Below are 20,492 nucleotides of genomic sequence, written 5' to 3'. Positions count from 1 at the left end.
TTCTTATCACCCAGTACAAAGCTCAAGTACAAGTTGATCAAGGACCTCCACAAAAAAAAAAAAAAAAAAAAAAAAAAAAAAAAAAAGTAAAAGAAACCAGATGCTCTGAAATTACAAGAAAAAGTGGGAAGAGCCTTGCACACCTGGGAACCGGGGAAATTTTCCTAAACAGTGTTGTTGTAAAAATATAAAAAAATAACTGGCCTCTCTTTTTCCGGCTGGAACCATGGAGGCTGTACCAGAGAAGAAAAAGAAGGTTGCGCCAGGAACCCTTAAGAAGAAAAAGGTTCCTGCTGTGCCAGAAACCCTTAAGAAAAAGCGAAGGAATTTCGCAGAGTTGAAGGTCAAGCGCCTGAGGAAGAAGTTTGCCCTGAAGACACTGCGAAAGGCAAGGAGGAAGCTCATCTGTGAGAAGGCAAAGCACTATCACAAGGAGTAGACAGATGTACCGGACTGAGATTCGCATGGCTAGGATGGCAAGGAAAGCTGGGAACTTCTATGTGCCCGCAGAACCAAAATTGGCCTTTGTCATCAGAATCCGAGGTATCAATGGAGTGAGCCCAAAGGTGCGCAAGGTGCTGCAGCTGCTTTGTCTCCAGCAGATCTTCAAATGCACTTCAGTGAACATGCTGAGGATCGTACATTGCATGGGGGTACCCCAACCTGAAGTCAGTAAACGAGCTCATCTACAAGCGAGGCTATGGCAAAATCAATAAAAAGCGCATTGCCTTGACAGATAACTCCTTGATTGCTCTATCTCTTGGTAAATTTGGCATCATCTGCATGGAGGATCTAATTCATGAGATCTATACAGTTGGAAAACGCTTTAAGGAAGCAAATAACTTCCTATGGCCCTTCAAACTATCTTCCCCACGAGGTGGAATGAAGAAAAAGACAACACACTTTGTTGAAGGAAGAGATACTGGCAACAGGGAAGACCAGATAAACAGGCTTATTAGACGGATGAACTAAGGTATTGCCCGTGGTGTTTTTATAATCTGGTCGGTTAATAAACAGTCACAGCTTAGCAAATTGAAAAAAAAAATAACTGTTTTTTACCCCACCAGGCTCAGCACCACAATGCCCAAAAATATCTTGCCTGAAACACACATTCAAACTCCACGTTGGCCCCTCTGCCACCACACACTCTCCCAAACTCAGTTCTCCACATGAAAAAACCACACAACACAATAACCTTTGACCCAATTGATAAGATATAATTGCCCATTTAAACAAACAAAACCCAGTACACATCCATCCCTTAAGAACATTAATAACAACCTGTAAATACACAGAGTGGAATCTTAATGGCAGCTTCCATTTTCTTTCTGTTGTGATTACACTGGCTGTCCCTCCTTTCTCTCCTCTTTCCATTCCAGTCCCCTCCCCTTCCTTCAAACTTTTCTCCTGCCCATCCTTACTTCTCATCCAGTGACAGGCCTCCTTCAACCCTGTACCTGCTCTCACCTGTATTTTACAAATTAAATGGGGAGAGGGTTCTGGTGAAGTCACCAGGGTCCTGAGTGTGTTACTAGGCAGTAGTCCTTGGGGGCAGTGGAATTAGCATCCCAATACAGATAACTCCAGGGCAAACCACAACAAAACAGAACACCAATGGCGTTTGCTCTAAGATCAAGGGTCTAAAATGGGACCTCACAATATTGTATACCTTCTGTAAGGGAAAGAGCACTGTCATTAAGACAAGAGATTAGGAAAGGATCCTTGCCCATCCTACTTCTTGTAGAGGGCTAATATCCAATATATACAAAGAACTCAAGAAGATAAACTCCTGAGATAAAATAACCCTACTAAAATTGGAGTAAAGAGCTTAATGAAGAATTTTCAGCTGAGGAATATCAAATGGCTGAGCAGTACCTAAGGAAATGTTTAACACCCTTAATTATCAGGGAAATACAATTCAAAACAACCCTGAGCTTTTATCTCACCCTAGTGAGTTAGGTGACAACAGATGCTAATGAGGTTGTAGAGAAAGAGGAACACTCCTCTATTGTTGGTGGGTTTGAAAGCTGGTACACCCATTCTGGAAAATAGTCTGGCAGTTCCTCAGAAAATTGGAGATAATACTACTTGAGGACTCAACTATACCTTTCCTGGGCATATCCACAAACATGCCCCAACATATAAAAAACACACATCCTCCACTCTGAACATAAAAGTCTTATTTATAATATCCAGAAGCTGGAAAGAACCCAGATGCCCTGCAAAAGAGAAGTAGATACGGAAAAAGAATACTACTTAGCTATAAAAATGAATGACTTCATGAAATTCTTAGGCAAATGGGTGGAACTAGAAAATAACATCTTCAATGAGACAACCCAATCACAAAAGTACACACATGGTTTGCACTCACTGATAAGTGGATATTAGCCCAAAACCTGAATTACCCAAGATACCATCCCCAGGTCACATGAGGCTCTAGAAGGATGACGAAAGTGTGAATGCTTTAGTCCTTCTTAAAAGGGAGAACAAAATATTTATAGGAGAAGATCTGCATACAAAGTTTGGAGCAGACACTGATGGAAAGGCTGTTCAGAGCCTGCCCCACCTGGGAATCTAGCCCCTTGTATATACAGCCACCACACCTAGACAATATTGATGAAGGCAATAAGTGCATGCTGACAGGAGCCTGCTATAGCTGTCTCCTAAGAGGCTCAGCCAGAGCATGACAAATACAGAAGCAAATGTTAGCAGCAAATCATTGACCTGAGAACAGGATCCCCAATGGAGTAGCCCTTGGTTCTGCCAAGGCTGGGCCCAGCATTGTAGTGGAGTGTCCAAGCAGGGAGGCTGGAAGGCATACGTGGTTAGGGAGGTAGAATACTCTCATAGAAGAAGAGGAAGAGTGGATTTGATAGGGGGTTTATGGATGGGAAACCAGCAAAGGAGATAACATTTGAAGTGTAAATTTTTAAAAAATCCTAAAAAGAGAATACATGGCTGTAGAAATATGATTCCCTGCTAATAAAGCACATCTTACACACACACACACACACACACACACACACACACACACACACATACACACACACACACACACACACAAAGTATACCTTGAGAAATCAACCTCAACCTTATGGCATGAGACAGCTTATAGTGACATGGGTAAGATTTATGCAGCCCTGCCTTGGAAAGGAATTTTTTTTTCTTATTTATATTCTCCTTTGCCCTAGTATCCAATTTCTTTCCAGATGCCTCATCTTTATTCAGGATAATTACATTCATTAAGCTCAAATTATGAAAAAGAAGATTTAGAACTAGCCTTGGCTTGTCTGAACTCAGTCTCATAGTATCCTTGCTTGCATCTGCTGTACGTACTGGTATGGCATCTACAGCATGGATAGTGATTGAGTCTAATCACATATTACAAGCTCTCCTGTATTCCTTATGGAGCATGTGACCTCCTTTATGATCCTCACACCAACATGTAGCTTTCTAAAACATCTCCAGAGCATGCTTTCCCAAAACAACTTCCATCAGTTTCTCCCAGACACAGCTTGGGTCCTTCAGCATTTTACAAAATGACATTACTCCTTTGATCTTCAAGGGATTTTCAACCAATGAGGGATGTTTCACCTTAGAGTTCATAAGGGAAGTAGCAATCATGCCATATGCTTCACTTGATATGTCACATTTCCCCAACCTACATGTGAGAAATATGTAAGAATAACATCTTCACGTGATTTATTTAGTTTAATATTCCCTGACTTCAGTAAGATATATAAGAATCATTCTATTTACAATTTTATCAATTTTATAAACATGTTTATAACTTTGTGCTTAGTCAAGTCAAGATTTGCTTCAGGTAAAAAACAATAATACAAAATTTTTTGTTATAGTATTTCAAGTGTATGGGTAGCAATCCTGATCAGGATATCAAATTGCTCTAAGTTAAATCATATGCATCTCATAGTTTTACATATGTTTAACATATCTTCAAAACATCTGATTAAGAGATTAAGAGAAAATGTTTCTTTGGTTATTGAGGTAGGTACCAGACATCTAGGACATGATAAATATCATCCTTGGACAATTTCTTATTAGCCTTTTCTGATATAAGTCTTTCTGAAGGCAGGAGACTATTGTCTGCCCTGAGATTTACTGGGACTTGTGTCAGTAATTGATGCATTAGAGGTGTTCAGTTAAGAAAAATTATTCTTCCAGAGTACCTGGAATCATTACTCAGCCCTGACAAAGCCACTGACAGCTATCTGTTAATTTCAGCTCCAGGGGTTCTCTGGTCACCACAGCATCATTGCCTGCATGTTGTGCATGTCCATACGTGTAAGCAAACCATTCATATAATAAAAAAATTTTTTTCTAAACAGAAAATGGTATTTCTGTGGAATTTTAAATCTATTAAATTTTTATTTTATTTTGGAGAAAAGATTTCCTATATTTACACATTATAAAATCTTGAGTGAGCCAATATGTCTTAATGAATGGAGGTCACTGGACCAACATGCAACTACAATTTGTCCTCTCATCTCCACATGCACTCAATTGTATACCCACACTAATGTATAAATACAAAAATGTGGGTTGTAGTAGCATCTCACAAGTTACTAGGGCATACTGATTTTCAGAGGAGCTGAATTCAATTCTGAGCACCAAAATAATGTGACCCACAAATGCCTGCAACTGCAGCTCCAGAGATCTGATGTCCCTGACTGCCAAAAACCTACACTTATAGCACACATCTACATGTTGACACACACATAATATAATTAAAATTAACTTAAAAAAAAGAGTGTGAAAATTATGTTAAATGTATATGACTTAATAAATTTGGGTAGATGAATAATTATGAGTACTCAGTTAAGTTTCACTGCTTAATTTGAAACTATAAAGTCAAGATAATTTTTATCGTATACTTGTAATTAAGGAATTTTTTTCTCTGCCATCTATGTTTTTTGCTTCACTCTGTGTCTCTCTGTATCTAAGAAAATAATAGATAATAAAATCTGTACTTTAAATTTTTGTCACAAAGAAGGAGCATTCTTTCATCAGATAGGGGCTAAAACCCAAACCAATAATGCCTCTCAAGAGTCAAGACAACTTTCCCAGAACAAAACTGCACATTCTGAGAGACCGATTTTTTTTATGGTTGGGAAGACTACTTAATGGATGAAAAGGAAGCACATGTCCACCTAGAAAAGACACTTAACTGTCATTCTATTATTTTCTACTGCCTGCTTTATTTTGTCATAGGTCTGGGGTTTATATAAGCTAACTTTTATTTGAGTGGAACTTGCCATGTGTTTAATTTGACTTATTAAAAAATGAAGGTGCAAATATTCAATCAATTGAATGGTTATTAAAAGAATATCATTATATCCCTATATGTAGCCAAGGAACAAAATAGTCCCATTAAGTTTAAAGTTTATAGGAATTCCTCCACCTCCCTGACTCAGTGTCTCCCATTATGTAAGCACATTTAGTACCTAAAGAGAACAAAAATTTAAGCTGATATTAACTAGAATTTGTCCTGCTTTAATCTAATTTTTCTTTTTATTCTTTCTTTCAAAGTTTATTCATCCTAGCAAAATCTTTAAGCAGTATAAAAGTACAGTGTGATTAGCTTAATTTTCTTCTAGTGAATGATTATTTAAAAAAAACAGTATGTTCTCCAATATCTTTATAAGAATAGCATTGTATAGTACAGGCAAAGAAAACAAATTATTCCAAAAACCTATGTACATTTCTAAATGAGCAACATGTTCTAGATTAACAAAGTTAAACAAGCAAAATCGTTTTCTGAGCCTGTTTCTCTTACCGGCAGGCAAAAATTTATGGTTTTAAGGAAAGAAGTAATTACTTGAATAATTATCTTTAAAAATAATCTTGAAAGAATTTTAGAATCACAAATCTAAACTTTTTCCCCCATCTTTATTAAATTGGGTATTTCTTATTTACATTTCAAATGTTATTTTCCCTTCCATGCAAACATCCCCCTAAGTCCTCCCCCTCCCCTCCTATATGGGTGTTCCCCACCCAATTCTATCCCCATTGCTGCGCTCCCCCCAAAAATCCCGACCACAAGGGGTCCAACCTTGGTAGGACCAAGGGTTTCCACTTCCACTGGGGCTGTTACTAGGCTATTCATTGCTACCTATGCAGTTGGAGCCTAGGGACAATACATGTATACAGTCTTTGGGTAGTGGCTTAGTACTTGGAAGCTCCGGTTGGTTGGCATTGTTGTTCATATAGGATCTCAGGCCCTTTCAGTTCTTTCAGTTCTTTCTCTGATTCACTCAATGGAGGTCCAATCTCAGTTCAGAGGTTTGCTGCTGGCATTCGCCTATGTATTTCCTATATTCTGGCTGAGTCTCTCAGGAGAGATCAATATCCGGTTGCTGTCAGCCTGCACTTCTTTGCTTCATCTTATCTAGTTTGGTGGCTGTATGCTTATGGGTCACATGTGGGGCAGGCACTGAATGGGTGATCCTTCAGCCTCTGTCCTAAATTTGCCTCCCTGTACCCTCCCAAGGGTTTTCTTGTTTCCGTTTTAAAGAAGGAGTAAAGCATGCACATTTGGATCATCCTTCTTGAGTTTCATGTGTTCTGTGCATCTAGGGTAATTCGAGCATTTGGGCTAATACCCACTTATCAATGAGTGCATACCATGTGTGTTTTTCTGTGATTGGGTTTCCTCACTCAGGGTGATATTTTCCAGTTCCATTCATTTACCTATGAATTTCATCAAGTCATTGATTTTTTTTAATTTCTTTTTTCGGAGCTGGGGACCGAACCCAGGGCCTTGAGCTTGCTAGGCAAGCGCTCTACCACTGAGCTAAATCCCCAACCCCAAGTCATTGATTTTTATAGCTGTGTAGTATTCCATTGTGTAGATGTAACACATTTTCAGTATTCCTTCCTCTGTTGAAGGGCATCTGGGTTCTTTCGAGCTTCTGGCTGTTATAAATAAGGCTGCTATGAACATAGTAGAGCATGTGTCTTTGTTATATGTTGGGGTATCTTTTGGGTATATGCCCAAGAGTGGTATAGCTGGTTCCTCAGGTAGTGCAATGTACAATTTTCTGAGGAACCGCCAGATTGATTTCCAGAATGGTTGTACCAGTCTGCAATCACACCAACAATGGAAGAGTGTTCCTCTTTCCCCACATCCTCACCAGGATGTGCTATAGCTGAGTTTTTGATCTTAGCCATTCTCACTGGTGTGAGGTGGAATCTCAGGGTTGTTTTGATTTGCATTTCCCTTATGGCTGAAGCTATTGAACATTTCTTTAGGTGATTCACAGCCATTTGGCATTCCTTAGCTGTGAATTCTTTGTTTAGCTCTGAACCCCATTTTTTATAGGGTTATTTGTTTCCCTGCAGTCTAACTTCATGAGTTCTTTATATATTTTGTATATAAGCCCTCTATCAGTTGTAGGATTGGTAATGATCTTTTTCCAATCTGTTGGTTGCCATTTTGTCCTAACAACAATGTCATTTTCCTTACAGAAGCTTTGTAGGTTTATGAGATTCCATTTGTCAATTCTTGATATTAGAGCATAAGCCATTGGTGTTTTGTTCAGAAAAATTTCACCAGTGTCCATGTGTTCGAGATCCTTTCCCACTTTTTCTTCTATTAGTTTGAGTGTATCTGGTTTGATGTGGAGGTCCTTGATCCACTTGGACATAAGCTTTGTACAGGGTGATAAGAATGCATCTATCTGCATTCTTCTACATGCTGACCTTCAGTTGAACCAGCACCATTTGCTGAAAATGCTATCTTTTTTCCCATTGGATGGTTTTGGCCCCTTTGTCAAAAATCTAGTGACCATAGGTGGGTGGGTTCATTACTGGGTCTTCAGTTCTATTTCACTGCTCTATCTGCCTGTCTCTGTACTAATACTTTACAGTTTTTTCATCATTATTGCTCTGTAATACTGCTTGAGTTCAGCGATAGTGATTCCCGCTTGAGTTCAGGGATAGATTCCCCTGGAAGTCCTTTTATTGTTGAGAATAGTTTTAGCTATCCTGTTTTTTTTTTCATTCCAGATAAATTTGCAAATTGTTCTGTCTAACTCTATGAAGAATTGTATTGGAATTTTGATGGGGCTTGCATTGAATATGTAGATTGCTTTTGGTAAAATGGCCATTTTTACTATATTATTCCTGCCTGTCCATGAGCACGGGAGATCTTTTCATCTTCTGAGATCTTTTTCAATTTCTTTCTTCAGAGGCTTGAAGTTCTTATCATACAGATCTTTCACTTGCTTGGTTAAAGTCACATGGAGGTATTTTACATTATTTGGGACTATAATGAAGGGTGTTCTTTCCCTAATTTCTTTCTTGGCTTGTTTCTCTTTTGTGTAGAGGAAGGCTACTGATTTATTTGTGTTAATTTTGTACCCAGTCACTTTGCTGAGGTTGTTTATCAGGTTTAGAAGTTTTCTGGTAGAACTTTTGGGATCACTTAAATATACTATCATATCCTCTGCAAATAGTGATATTTTGACTTTTTCCTTTCCAAGCTGTATCCCTTTGATTTCCTTTCGCTGGCTGATTTTTCTGGCTAGGACTTTGAGAACTATATTGAAAAAGTAGGGAAAGAGTGAACAGCTTGTCAAGTCCCTGATTTAAGTGGTATTGCTTAAAATTTCTCTCCATTTAGTTTAATGTTAGCTACTGGTTTGCTCTATATGGATTTTACTATGTTTAGGTATGGACCTTGAATTCCTGTTCTTTCCAGGACTTTTATCATGAAGGGGTGTTGAATTTTGTCAAATGCTTTCTCAGCATCTAATGAAATTATCATGTGGTTTTTACTTTTCACTTTGCTTATATAGTTATTTATGTTGATGGTTTTCTGTATATTAAGCTATCCCTGCATACTTGGGAAGAAGCCTACTTGATCATAATGGATGATGGTTTTGATGTACTCTTGTATTTGGTTTGCAAGAATGTTATTGAGTATCTTTGTATCGAAGTTTTCTTTCTTTGTCGGGTCTTTGTGTGGTTTAGGTATAAGAGGAATTGTGGCTTCATAGAAAGAATTTGGTACTGCTCTGTGTGTGTTTCAATTTTGTGGCAAAGTTTGATAGTATTGGTATGAGATCTTCTATGAAGGTCTGATAGAATTCTGCACTGAACCCATCTGGACTTGGGGTTTTTTTTTTTGTTGTTGTTGTTGTGAGACCTTTAATGACTGCTTCAATTTCTTTAGGAGTTATGGGGTTCTTTAAATGGATTATCTGTTCTGATTTAACTTGGATACCTGGTGTCTGTCTAGGAAATTGTCCATTTCCTCCAGATTTTCAAACTTTGTTCAATATAGGCTTTTGTAGTAGTATCTGATGATTTGTTGAATTTCCTCTGATTCTGCTGTTATGACTCCCTTTCCATTTTTGATTTTGTTAATTTGGACACACTCTCTGTGGCCTCTCCTTAGTCTGACTAAGGGTTTATCTATCCTGTTGAATTTCTCAATTAACCAGCTTTTGGTTCTGTTGATTCTTTGTACAGTCCTTTTTGTTTCTGCTTGCTTGAGTTCAGCTCTGAGTTTGATTATCTCCTGCCTTCTACACCTCCTTTGTGCATTTGCCTCCTTGTGTTCTAGAGCTTTTAGGTGGGCTGTCAAACTATTGATATACGCTCTTGCTTGTTTCTTTCTGCAGGCACTCAGAGCTATGAATTTTCCTCTTAGCACAACTTTCATTCTGTTCCATAAATTTAGCTATTTTGTACCGTCATTTTCATTAAATCCTTAGAACTCTGTAATGTCTTTCTTTATTTCTTCCTTGACCAAGTTATCATTGAGTAGAGCATTGTTCAACTTCCATGTATATGTGGGCGATCTTTCCTTATTTTTATTGAAGACCACCCTTAGCCTCTCTTGGTCTGATAGGGCGCATGGGATTATTTGTATCTTTCTGTATCTCTTAAGGCCTGTTCTATGACCATTTATATATTCAATTTTGGGAAAAGTACCATGGGGTGGTGAGAAAAAGGCATATCCTTTTGTTTTAGATAGAATGTTCTATAAATATTTGTTAAGTCCATTTGGTTCATTACTTCTGTTAGTCTGTCTATGTCTCTGTTTAATTTCTGTTTCCATGATCTCTCCATTGATGAGAGTGGGGTGTTGAAATCTCCTACTATTATTGTGTGAGGTGCAGTGTTTGATTTGAGCTCCAGTAAGGTTTCTTTTATGTATGTAGGTGCCCTTGTATTTGGAACATAGATATTTAGGATTGAGAGTTCATCTTGGTGGATTTTTCCTTTGCTGAATATGAAGTGTCCTTCCTTATCTTTTTTGATGACTTTTGGTTGAAAATCAATTTTATTTGATATTAGAATGGCTACTCTAGCTTGCTTCTTCAGACCATTTGCTCGGAAAGTTGATTTCCAGCCGTCTACTCTGAGGTAATGTCTGTCTTTGTCTCTGAGGTGTGTTTCCTGTAGGTAGCAAAATGTTGGGTCCTCATTGAATATCCAACATTTGTGTGTCTTTTTGGGGGGAATTGTGTCCATTGATGTTGAGAGATATCAAGGAATAGTGATTTTAGCTTCCTATGATCTTCGTATTTGGAGGTGAGATTATGTTTGTTTGCGTCTCTTTGTTTTGTTGCAAAATGATTAGTTTGTTGCTTTTTCTAAGCTGTAGCTTGCCTCCTTGTGTTGGGTTTTACCATTTATTATCCTTTGTAGGACTGGACTTGCAGAAGATATTGTGTAAATTTAGTTTTGTCATGGAATATCTTGGTTTCTCCATCTATGTTAATGGAGAGTTTTTCTGGATACAGTAACCTGGACTGACATTTGTGTTCTTATATGGTCTGTATGATATCTGTCCGGGGTCTTCTGTCAATCATAACCTCTTTTGAGAAGTCTGGTGTAATTATGATAGGTCTGCCTTTATATGTTTCTTGACCTTTTTCCCTTACTTCTTTTAACATTCATTCTTTGTTTTTTGCTTTTGGTGTTTTGACTATTATGTGATGGGAGGAGTTTGCTTTCTGCTCCAATCTATTTGGAGTTCTGTAGGCTTCTTGTATGTTAATGGGCATATCTTTCTTTAGGCTAGAGAGGTTTTCTTCTATGATTTTGTTGAAGATATTTACTGGTCCTTTGAGTTGGGAGCCTTCACTCTCTTCTATACCTATTATCCTTAGGTTTGATCTTCTCATTGTATCCTGGATTTCCTGTATGTTTTGGGCCAGTAGATTTTTCTGTTTTACCTTAGTTTTCTGTGGAATTTTATGGAATCTTTTGCTCTTGAGTTCTCTCCTCTGATCTCTTGTATTCTGTTGGTGATGCTTGTATCTAAGGCTCCTCGTCGCGCCCAACCTCGACCAGCCAGGAAGACATGACCAGCGAAGATCTTCTTCAAGCAGTTTTACTCAGGAACCTTGATATAATCTTCTGACCCTGGGGAGACCCTGCACCACACTTAAATAGCTAGCCCTGGTCAATCCTAGCAAGCCACGTGGGTCATGCAGCTAGGCTGTCACTATGCGGAAGCTAGCAGGCCAGGCAGGCATAGCCAAATAAGGACTTGTTTACTACAAGGAGCGCTCACCATTGGGAAGGTGGAAGGCAGAAACCAGCGCCATTTTTGAGGTGCGGCACATCGCAGCTCCCTACAAGCAGTAACAATTTGCTGGGGCAGGAAGAGAAGAGTTTACCAGGACTGAAAATTGAGCAGGGAATTAGTTACAGAGATCCAGTTAGTGAGAGTCATGATCCATGCTGGGGAAAGCTTTTCCAAGACTCATGTCATCACTACATGCATGCTCCTGTATGCACCCTAAATAAATGTATTAGTTCACCAGCTTAAAAATAAGAAAGGAAGAAAGTAGGAAGAAAGAAAGAAAGGAAGAAAGGAAGGAAGAAAGAAAGAAAGAAAGAAAGGAAGAAAGAATGAACAAATGAAACAAAATTAGGTAGTACTATAATCAATACTAGATAACCAATTTCAAGAAGTGATGTTTAGACAATGAATTTCATTATGCATCCAAGTAAAAATTTCCTTTTATTCCTACAGTAGAATTTACATTTTTTTTATCCTACTCTGGAGATTTATCAATTCTACAATGTTCGTGAGGAGAATGTAGCCAAAAAGTTTCGTTGACAAACACAGTAATATCCATGTCTCCCCAACTTGCACCTACGTAAATTGGGGGATTAGGAATATTAGCTCAATGAGTATGAATTCCCTCATTAACATTACGGTTACCACAGACAACATCACAGGAACCAAAGTAGTAGTGTTCGAAGACTTTCCAGATCATCGAACTATTGTTTCTCCTTCATCAGCCAATTTTGTAAACTGTCCCCACATAGGACAATCACCTGCCTATTTTAATATCTTTATTTTTGTTTCTGCTGCTGCTGCTCCCATCTTCCTCCTCTTCCTCCTACTTCTCCTCTTTTTCCTCCTCTTCCTTCTAGCAAACCTTTTGTTTTCTGCTATTAAGGCTTCCATGAGTCATCTCTTTCTCATACAAATGTTTATCAGATTTGCTGGAGTTTAGTTTTTCTTCTTTTGTAGGACCAAAAGTACAATTCTGACTGGGTCATAATACCTTCCATGCTTTCCATTCCAATGTTAAGACATCCTTGTAATTCACAGTATGATTTAATTGAGTCATTATTTTCTATAATCAGATAACATTCTCTTACATTTGTTACTGTTTCAAGAAGGCTTCCAATATATTTGAATACCAGTACTACATTCACCAGGTGGCTCAAGGCAAAACTGTATGCTGTATCTATGTCCTCAGCATATATCAGTTTCTCACTACTGATTCTCATAAATGGAATAAGAATATTCTCAGAGGAAGAGTATTCTCAAGAGCATGGGTTATTCTTATTACCGTTGCTGGCTGTTTAGCATATTAAATAAATCTATTATTTTTATTGGATACTTCTTTCTTTACATTTCAAATGTTACTCCCTTGCCCAGTTTCCTATCCATAAGCCCCCTATCCCCTCAACCTCCCCTTCTTCTATAAAGGTGTTCCCCTCACCATCCATACTACCTTATCACCCTCCCCCAACACTCCCTCACACTGGGGGTCCATCCTTGACAGGACCAAGGACTTCTCCTACCACTGGTGCCCAGCAAGGCCATTCTCAGCTACATATGCAATTGGAGCCATGGGTCAGTTCATATATATAGTCTTTGGGTAGTGGGTTAGTCCCTGGAAGCTCTTCTTGGTTGGCATTGTTGTTCTTATGGGGTTGCTAGCCCCTTCAGCTCGTTCAATCATTTTTCTAATTCCTCTAGTCGCGGTCCTATTCTCAGTACACTGGTTTGCTGCTAGCATTCACATCTGTATTTGACATGTTCTGGCTGTGCCTCTCAGGAGAAATCTCTATCCTGTTCCTGTCAGGAACACCTTTTAGATTCATAAATCTTATCTAGTTTTGGTGGCTGTATGAGCCACATGTGGGACAGGCTCTTTTATTATTATTATTATTATTATTATTATTATTATTATTATTATTATTAACTTGAGTATTTCTTATATACATTTCCAGTGTTATTCCCTTTCCCGGTTTCCAGGCAAACATCCCCCTAACCCCTCCATCTCCCCTTCTTTATGGGTGTTCCCCTCCCCATCCTCCCCCCATTGCCGCCCTCCCCCCAACAATCTAGTTCACTGGGGGTTCAGTCTTAGCAGGACCCAGGGCTTCCCCTTCCACTGGTGCTCTTACTAGGATATTCATTGCTACCCATGAGGTCAGAGTCCAGGGTCAGTCCATGTATAGTCTTTAGGTAGTGGCTTAGTCCCTGGAAGCTCTGGTTGCTTGGCATTGTTGTACATATGGGGTCTCGAGCCCCTTCAAGCTCTTCCAGTTCTTTCTCTGATTCCTTCAACGGGGGTCCTGTTCTCAGTTCAGTGGTTTGCTGCTGGCATTCGCCTCTGTATTTGCTGTATTCTGGCTGTGTCTCTCAGGAGCGATCTACATCTGGCTCCTGTCGGCCTGCACTTCTTTGCTTCATCTATCTTGTCTAATTGGATGGCTGTATATGTGTGGGCCACATGTGGGGCAGGCTCTGAATGGGTGTTCCTTCAGTCTCTGTTTTAATCTTTGCCTCTCTCTTCCCTGCCACGGGTATTCTTATTCCCCTTTTAAAGAAGGAGTGAAACATTCACATTTTGATCATCCGTCTTGAGTTTCATTTGTTCTAGGCATCTAGGGTAATTCAAGATTTGGGCTAATAGCCACTTATCAATGAGTGCATACCATGTGTGTTTTTCTGTGATTGGGTTACCTCACTTAGGATGATATTTTCCAGTTCCAACCATTTGCCTACGAATTTCATAAAGTCATTGTTTTTGATAGCTGAGTAATATTCCATTGTGTAGATGTACCACATTTTCTGTATCCATTCCTCTGTTGAAGGGCATCTGGGTTCTTTCCAGCTTCTGGCTATTATAAATAAGGCTGCGATGACATAGTGGAGCACGTGCCTTTTTTATATGTTGGGGCATCTTGTGGGTATATGCCCAAGAGAGGTATAGCTGGATCCTCAGGCTCTTAATGGCTGTTCCTTCAGACCCTGCTCTAAATTTTGTCTCCATATCCCCTGCTATGTATATTTTTCTTCTGCCATTTAAAAAGGATTGAAGCATCTGCATTTAGGTCATCGTTCTTCTTGAGTTTAATGTGTTCCATGGATTGCATCTTGGGTAATTCGAGCTTTTGGACTAATATCCACTTATCAGTGAGTGCATAACATGTGTGTTTTTCTGTGATTCGGTTAACTCACTCAGAATATTTTCTAGTTCATTTCATATGCCTATGAATTTCATGAAATCATTGTTTTTGATAGCAGAGTATTATTCCACTGTGTAGATGTATGGCATTTTTTGTATCTGTTCCTTTGTTGAAGGATATTTAGGTTCTTTCCAGTTTCTGGCTATTATAAATATGACTGCTATGAACATAGTGGAGTAGGTGCTTTTGTTGTATGTTGGAGCATCTTTTGGGCATATGCTGAGTAGAGGTAGAGCTGGTTCCTAAGGTATTGCAACGTCCAGTTTCCTGAGGAACATCCAGACTGATTTCCAGAGTTGTTGTACTAGTTTACAATCCCAGCAACAATGGAGGAGTATTCCTCTTTGTCCACATCCTCGCCAGCTTCTGCTGTCTCCTGATTCTTTTTTTATCTTAGCCATTCTGACTGGTGTGACATGGAATCTCAGAGTTGTTTTGATTTGCATTTCCCTGATGACTAAGGATGTTGAACATTTCTTTAGGTGTTTCTCAGCCATTCAATGGCATTCCTCTGCTGTGAATTCTTTTTTTTTTTTTTAACCTCTGTACTCCATTTTTTAATACAGTTATTTTGCTCTCTGGAGTCTAAATTCTTGAGTTCTTTGAATATTTCGGATACTAGCCCTGTATAAGATGTAGAATTGGTAAAGATCTTTACCCAATCTATTGGTTGCTGCTTTGTTCTCATGACAGTGTCCTTTGCCTTACAGAAGGTTTGTAGTTTTATGAGGTCTTACCTGTCAATTCTTGATCTTATGGCAGAAGCCATTGGTGTTTTGTTTCAAAAATTTTCACCAGTTCCCAAGAGTATTTGACACTCTTTCTCAGTTTTTCTTCAATTTATTTGAGTGTACCTGGTTTGATGTAGAGGTCCTTGATCCACATGGACTTGATCATTGTACATGGCAATAAGAATGGGTCAATCTGCATTATTCTGCATGGTGACCTCCAGTTGAACCACCAGCACCATTGGTAGAAAATGATATCTTTTTCCTATTGGACAGTTTTAGCTCCTTTGTCAATATCAAGTGACCATGGGTGTGGATTCTTTTCTGGGCCTTCAATTCTAATCCACTGATCTATCTGCTTGTCGTTGTACCAATTTCATACAGTTTTTATCACTATTGCTCTGTAATAATGATTGAGGTCAGGGATGGTGATTTCCTTAGAAGTTCTTTTATTGTTGAGTATAGTTTTCACTCACCTGGGATATTTGTTATTCCAAATGAAATTTCAAATTTCTCTTTCTATCACTATGAAGAATTGAGTTGGAATGTTTGATGGGGATTGCATTGTATCTGTAGAATGCTTTTGGCAAAATTGCTATTTTTTAATATATTAATCTGGCCAATACATGTTCATAAGAGTTGTTTCTATCTTCTGAGATCTTAAATTTCTTTCTTCAGAGACTTGAAGTTCTTGTCATACAGATCATTCACTAGCTTGGTTAAAGTCACACTGTGATTATTGTGAAGGGTGTCATTTCACTAATTTTTTTCTCAGACTGTTCATCCTTTGAGTAGAGGAAGGCTACTGATTTGATTGAGTTAATTTTATACACAGCCACTGTAATGAAGTTGTTTCTTTAGCTTAGTAGTTCTTTAGTGGAAATTTTGGAATCATATAATTATACAATCATATAATCTGCAAATAGAGATATTTTCACCTCTTCCTTTTCAATTTGTTTCCCTTTGACCTCCTTTTGTTGTCCGATTGCTCTGGCTAGGACTTTGACAACTATATTGAATAAGTAGGGAGAGAGTGGGAAGCCTTGTGTAGCCCGTAATTTTCATGGGATTGTTTCAAGTTTCTCTCCATTTAGTTTGATGTTTGCTACTGGTTTTCTGTATATTGCTTTTACTATGTTTAGTTATGGGCCTTGAATTCCTGATATTTCCAGGACTTTTAACATGAAGTGGTAAATTTTTTCAAATGCTTTCTCAGCATCTATGAAATGATCATATGGTTTTTGAGTTTGTTTATATAAGCAGAATACATTGGTGGATTTCTATATGTTGAACCATCACTGCATCCCTGGAATGAAGCCTACTTGAGAACGATGAATGATCATTTTAATGTGTTCTTGGATTCAGTTAGCAAGAATTTTATTGAGTATTTTTGTGTTGATATTAATAAGGGAAATTGGTCTGAAGTTCTCTTTCTTTGTAGGGTCTTTGTGCTGTTTAGGTATAAGAGTAATTGTGAGTTCATAGAAGGAATTTTCTAGTGCTCTGTCTGTTTCTATTTTCTGGAGTAGTTTGGACAGTATTGATAAAAAGTCTTTTATGAAGGTTTGATAGAATTCTGCACTAAATACATCTGGTCATGCACTCTTTTTGGTTGTGAGACTTTCAATAATTGCTTTTATTTCATTAAGAGTTATAGGTGTGTTTAGATGGTTTATCTCTTCCTGATTTAATTTTGATACCTGGTATTTGTCTAGAAAATTGTCCATTTCCTCCAGATTTTCCCCGATTTTCTTACATTCTGTTGTTATATTTCCCTTTTCATTTCTGATTTTCTTAATTTGGATACACGCTCTGTGCCCTGTGGTTAGTCTGGCTAGGGGTTTATCTATGTTCCTTATTTTCTCAGAGAACCAACTCCTGGTTTTATTGATTATGTGTATAGTTCTTTTTATTTCTACTTGGTTAATTTCAGCCTTGAATTTGATTATTTCCTCTTGGGTGTATTTTCTTTTATTTGTTCAAGAGTTTTTACGTGTGCAGTCAAGCTGCTGATTTTCCTCCCAAGACATTCAGAGCTAAGAGTTTTCCTCTTATCACTGCTTTCATTGTATCTCATAAATTTGGGTATGTTGTGCATTCATTTTCATTAAATTCTAAGAAACCTATAATTTCTTTCTTTATTTCTTCTATGACCAATTTATCATTGAGTAGAGCTTTGTTCAACTTCCACATATATGTGGGTGTTCTATTATTATTGTTGTTATTCAAGACCAATCTTACTCTGTGGTGATCTGATAGGAAACATATATGCATACATAACTGTTAATATGTAACTTGGATGTTTTTTATGTTAGTGTGAGGGAATAGCAGTCCCACACATGGTAAAAGAAATTGTCATTATTGTTTTGCAGGGAAATTAATCATCATGCATAAATGATTCTATAATTTTCATACATGTACTAATGTAATTTAATCTGCATTCATCTGATGATGATCATTCAGAACATATAAAGTATTCATTTACCATCTGCCTAATTTGCCCAAGAAAGTAAAAAGCACAATTAAAAAATTTGACTACGCAAATTAGTGTCATAGAAAATAAGGTTAGCCTCAAACCTTTTGGTCTTTTGTATTTATGAAAATTAAGACAACTACATTTAATGCAGCAACGGGTTTTTTTTTCTTTATTAAATTGAGTATTTCTTATTTACATTTCGATTGTTATTCCCTTTCCCGGTTTCCGGGCCAACATCCCCCTAACCTCTCCCACTCCCCTTCTATATGGGTGTTTCTCTCCCCATCCTCCCCCCATTGCCGCCGTCCCCCCAACAATCAGGTTCACTGGGGGTTCAGTCTTAGCAGGACCAAGGGCTTCCCCTCACACTGGTGCTCTTATTAGGCTATTCATTGCTACCTAAGAGGTTGGAGCCCAGGGTCAGTCCATGTATAGTCTTTGGGTAGTGGCTTAGTCCCTGGAAGCTCTCTGGTTGGTTGGCATTGTTGTTCATATGGGTCTAGAGCCCCTTCAAGCTCTTCCAGTCCTTTCTCTGATTCCTTCAAGGGGGTCCTGTTTTCAGTTCAGTGGTTTGCTGCTGGCATTCGCCTATGTATTTGCTGTATTCTGGCTGTGTCTCTCAGGAGAGATCTTCATCCGGTTCCTGTCGGCCTGCACTTCTTTGCTTCATCCATCTTGTCTAATTGGGTGGCTGTATATGTATGGGCCACATGTGGGGCAGGCTCTGAATGGGTATTCCTTCTGTCTCTGTTTTAATCTTTGCCTCCCTATTCCCTGTCAAGTGTATTCTTGTTCCCCTTTTAAAGAAGGAGTGACGCCTTTGCATTTTGATCATTTGTCTTGAGTTTCATGTGTTCTGTGCATCTAGTGCAATTCAAGCATTTGAATTATCAATGAGTGCATACCATGTATGTTTTTCTGTGATTGTGTTACCTCACTCAGGATGATATTTTCCAGTTCCATCCATTTGCCTATGAATTTCATAAAGTCATTGTTTTTGATAGCTGAGTAATATTCCATTGTGTAGATGCAGCTACAGTTTTAATGGAAAGAAATTTATCTTAAGAAAGTACTGTTTCTCTTTCAAGTAATACATGGAGTCTCTTACTCCTATGTAAAATATTTTATTGAAGTTGTAAAACATTTGTAAACATTGAAGTGTCTGTGCTTACATATGCCCCAATCTGAATAAAAAATATTATATGAAAAATAAATGTACTGCCTAAACCAGACATTAGTTTTATAACATTTAATATTCCTTTTAATATTATTTCTAACATCATAGCATATTAAATCATATTTATACAGCACTATCTTCTTATACATATTAAAAAAGCCAGTAAAAGAGGGCTCAAGTAATTACAGGTGTGAGGTTTGTAGGCATGAGACTGCTGTGGTAAAACCTCCAGAGGCATTCAGTCTGATACACAGTGAGTGGTGCCTGGTGGTTTGATATTGGAAAGCCAAGAAGAAGAAGAAAAACAAAGATAGCATTTTCTGTCAACCAGAAAAGTTTCCATCTTGGTATGCAAGGTACAAATGTCTGGAAGACCATAAAGTCTTGTAATGTTCCTTGAGGTAAGCAAGGAGCGCTTGAACCAATAGACTCTTCTATAAAATATTTTGGTCAGGCATCAATTTCTAAATTTCCCAAATTGCCTATGGTAAGGCTAAGCTTATTACAATATCCTTAATTTCAAGTAACATTGTACATTTGCACATATTGTTCTTCCACTGCTGAATTAATGGCTTAACTCCACAAACACATTTCAGCAGACACAGTAATGACACAATAGCAATAACCCACCTTGACTCTTAAATTTATTTTAGGTTAATTTCTACCTGTTTTCCCCAACTTGAGCCCTGAAAGTATATTTCCATGCTCCATGTTGAATTCAGAATTGAGTGCAAGCTGCACATCTCATTTTCAGATACTTATTGTATGGTTACCTACAGCAATGAACATTTCTGTCTGGGGCAAAATACACCTCTCTTCCTTTAAAAACTAAAAGCATGATGCTTTCTCCTTAGAAAGACCTAAGACACTCAAGCAAATGTGTCTGATCCTAAGGTTGCATCTTTTAGTATACTTAGAAACATTTTTCAGATGCTCCAACAAAGTCAATATGTCCACAGGAATATAATCATGACCACAAATACACATTATATATATATATATATATATATATATATATATATATATATATATATATATATATACAGGGTAAGCTATCACAGAAGAGAAATATTAAAATTAGATAAAATCTTATGGAGATATTTCTAAAGCAGATGGTAGATCTCAATTTCTAATCCTTACATTCCTACTTCCAAATTGTCTGCAGCACACACAGACACTGTCACAGTGGCCTCATACAAGGAAATATTTGGTCACTAACAACAGTAGCTTTATCACACTGAGCACAGCTAGATTTCTAGAATCCTCTCAAATATTCTAACTTTTTATATTATATTCCTTCTCCTGCCGAGCTAACATTGGAAACATCCAAACTGAGAAGTTACAGGTATTTCTG

At 38.0% G+C, this 20,492-nt stretch overlaps 2 pseudogenes; both read left to right on the top strand.

The window, feature by feature from the left end:
• Positions 1-220: 220 nt before the first annotated feature.
• On the top strand, positions 221-1,041 carry Rpl7-ps16 (ribosomal protein L7, pseudogene 16; annotated as a pseudogene).
• Vom1r-ps27 (vomeronasal 1 receptor pseudogene 27) lies at positions 12,697-12,881 on the top strand (annotated as a pseudogene).

This window comes from Rattus norvegicus, chromosome 1, assembly GCF_036323735.1.
Source record: "Rattus norvegicus strain BN/NHsdMcwi chromosome 1, GRCr8, whole genome shotgun sequence".
Lineage (NCBI taxonomy): Eukaryota > Metazoa > Chordata > Mammalia > Rodentia > Muridae > Rattus > Rattus norvegicus.
Note: the sequence above shows the minus strand (reverse complement) of the source record. Positions and strands in the feature narration are given on the sequence as shown.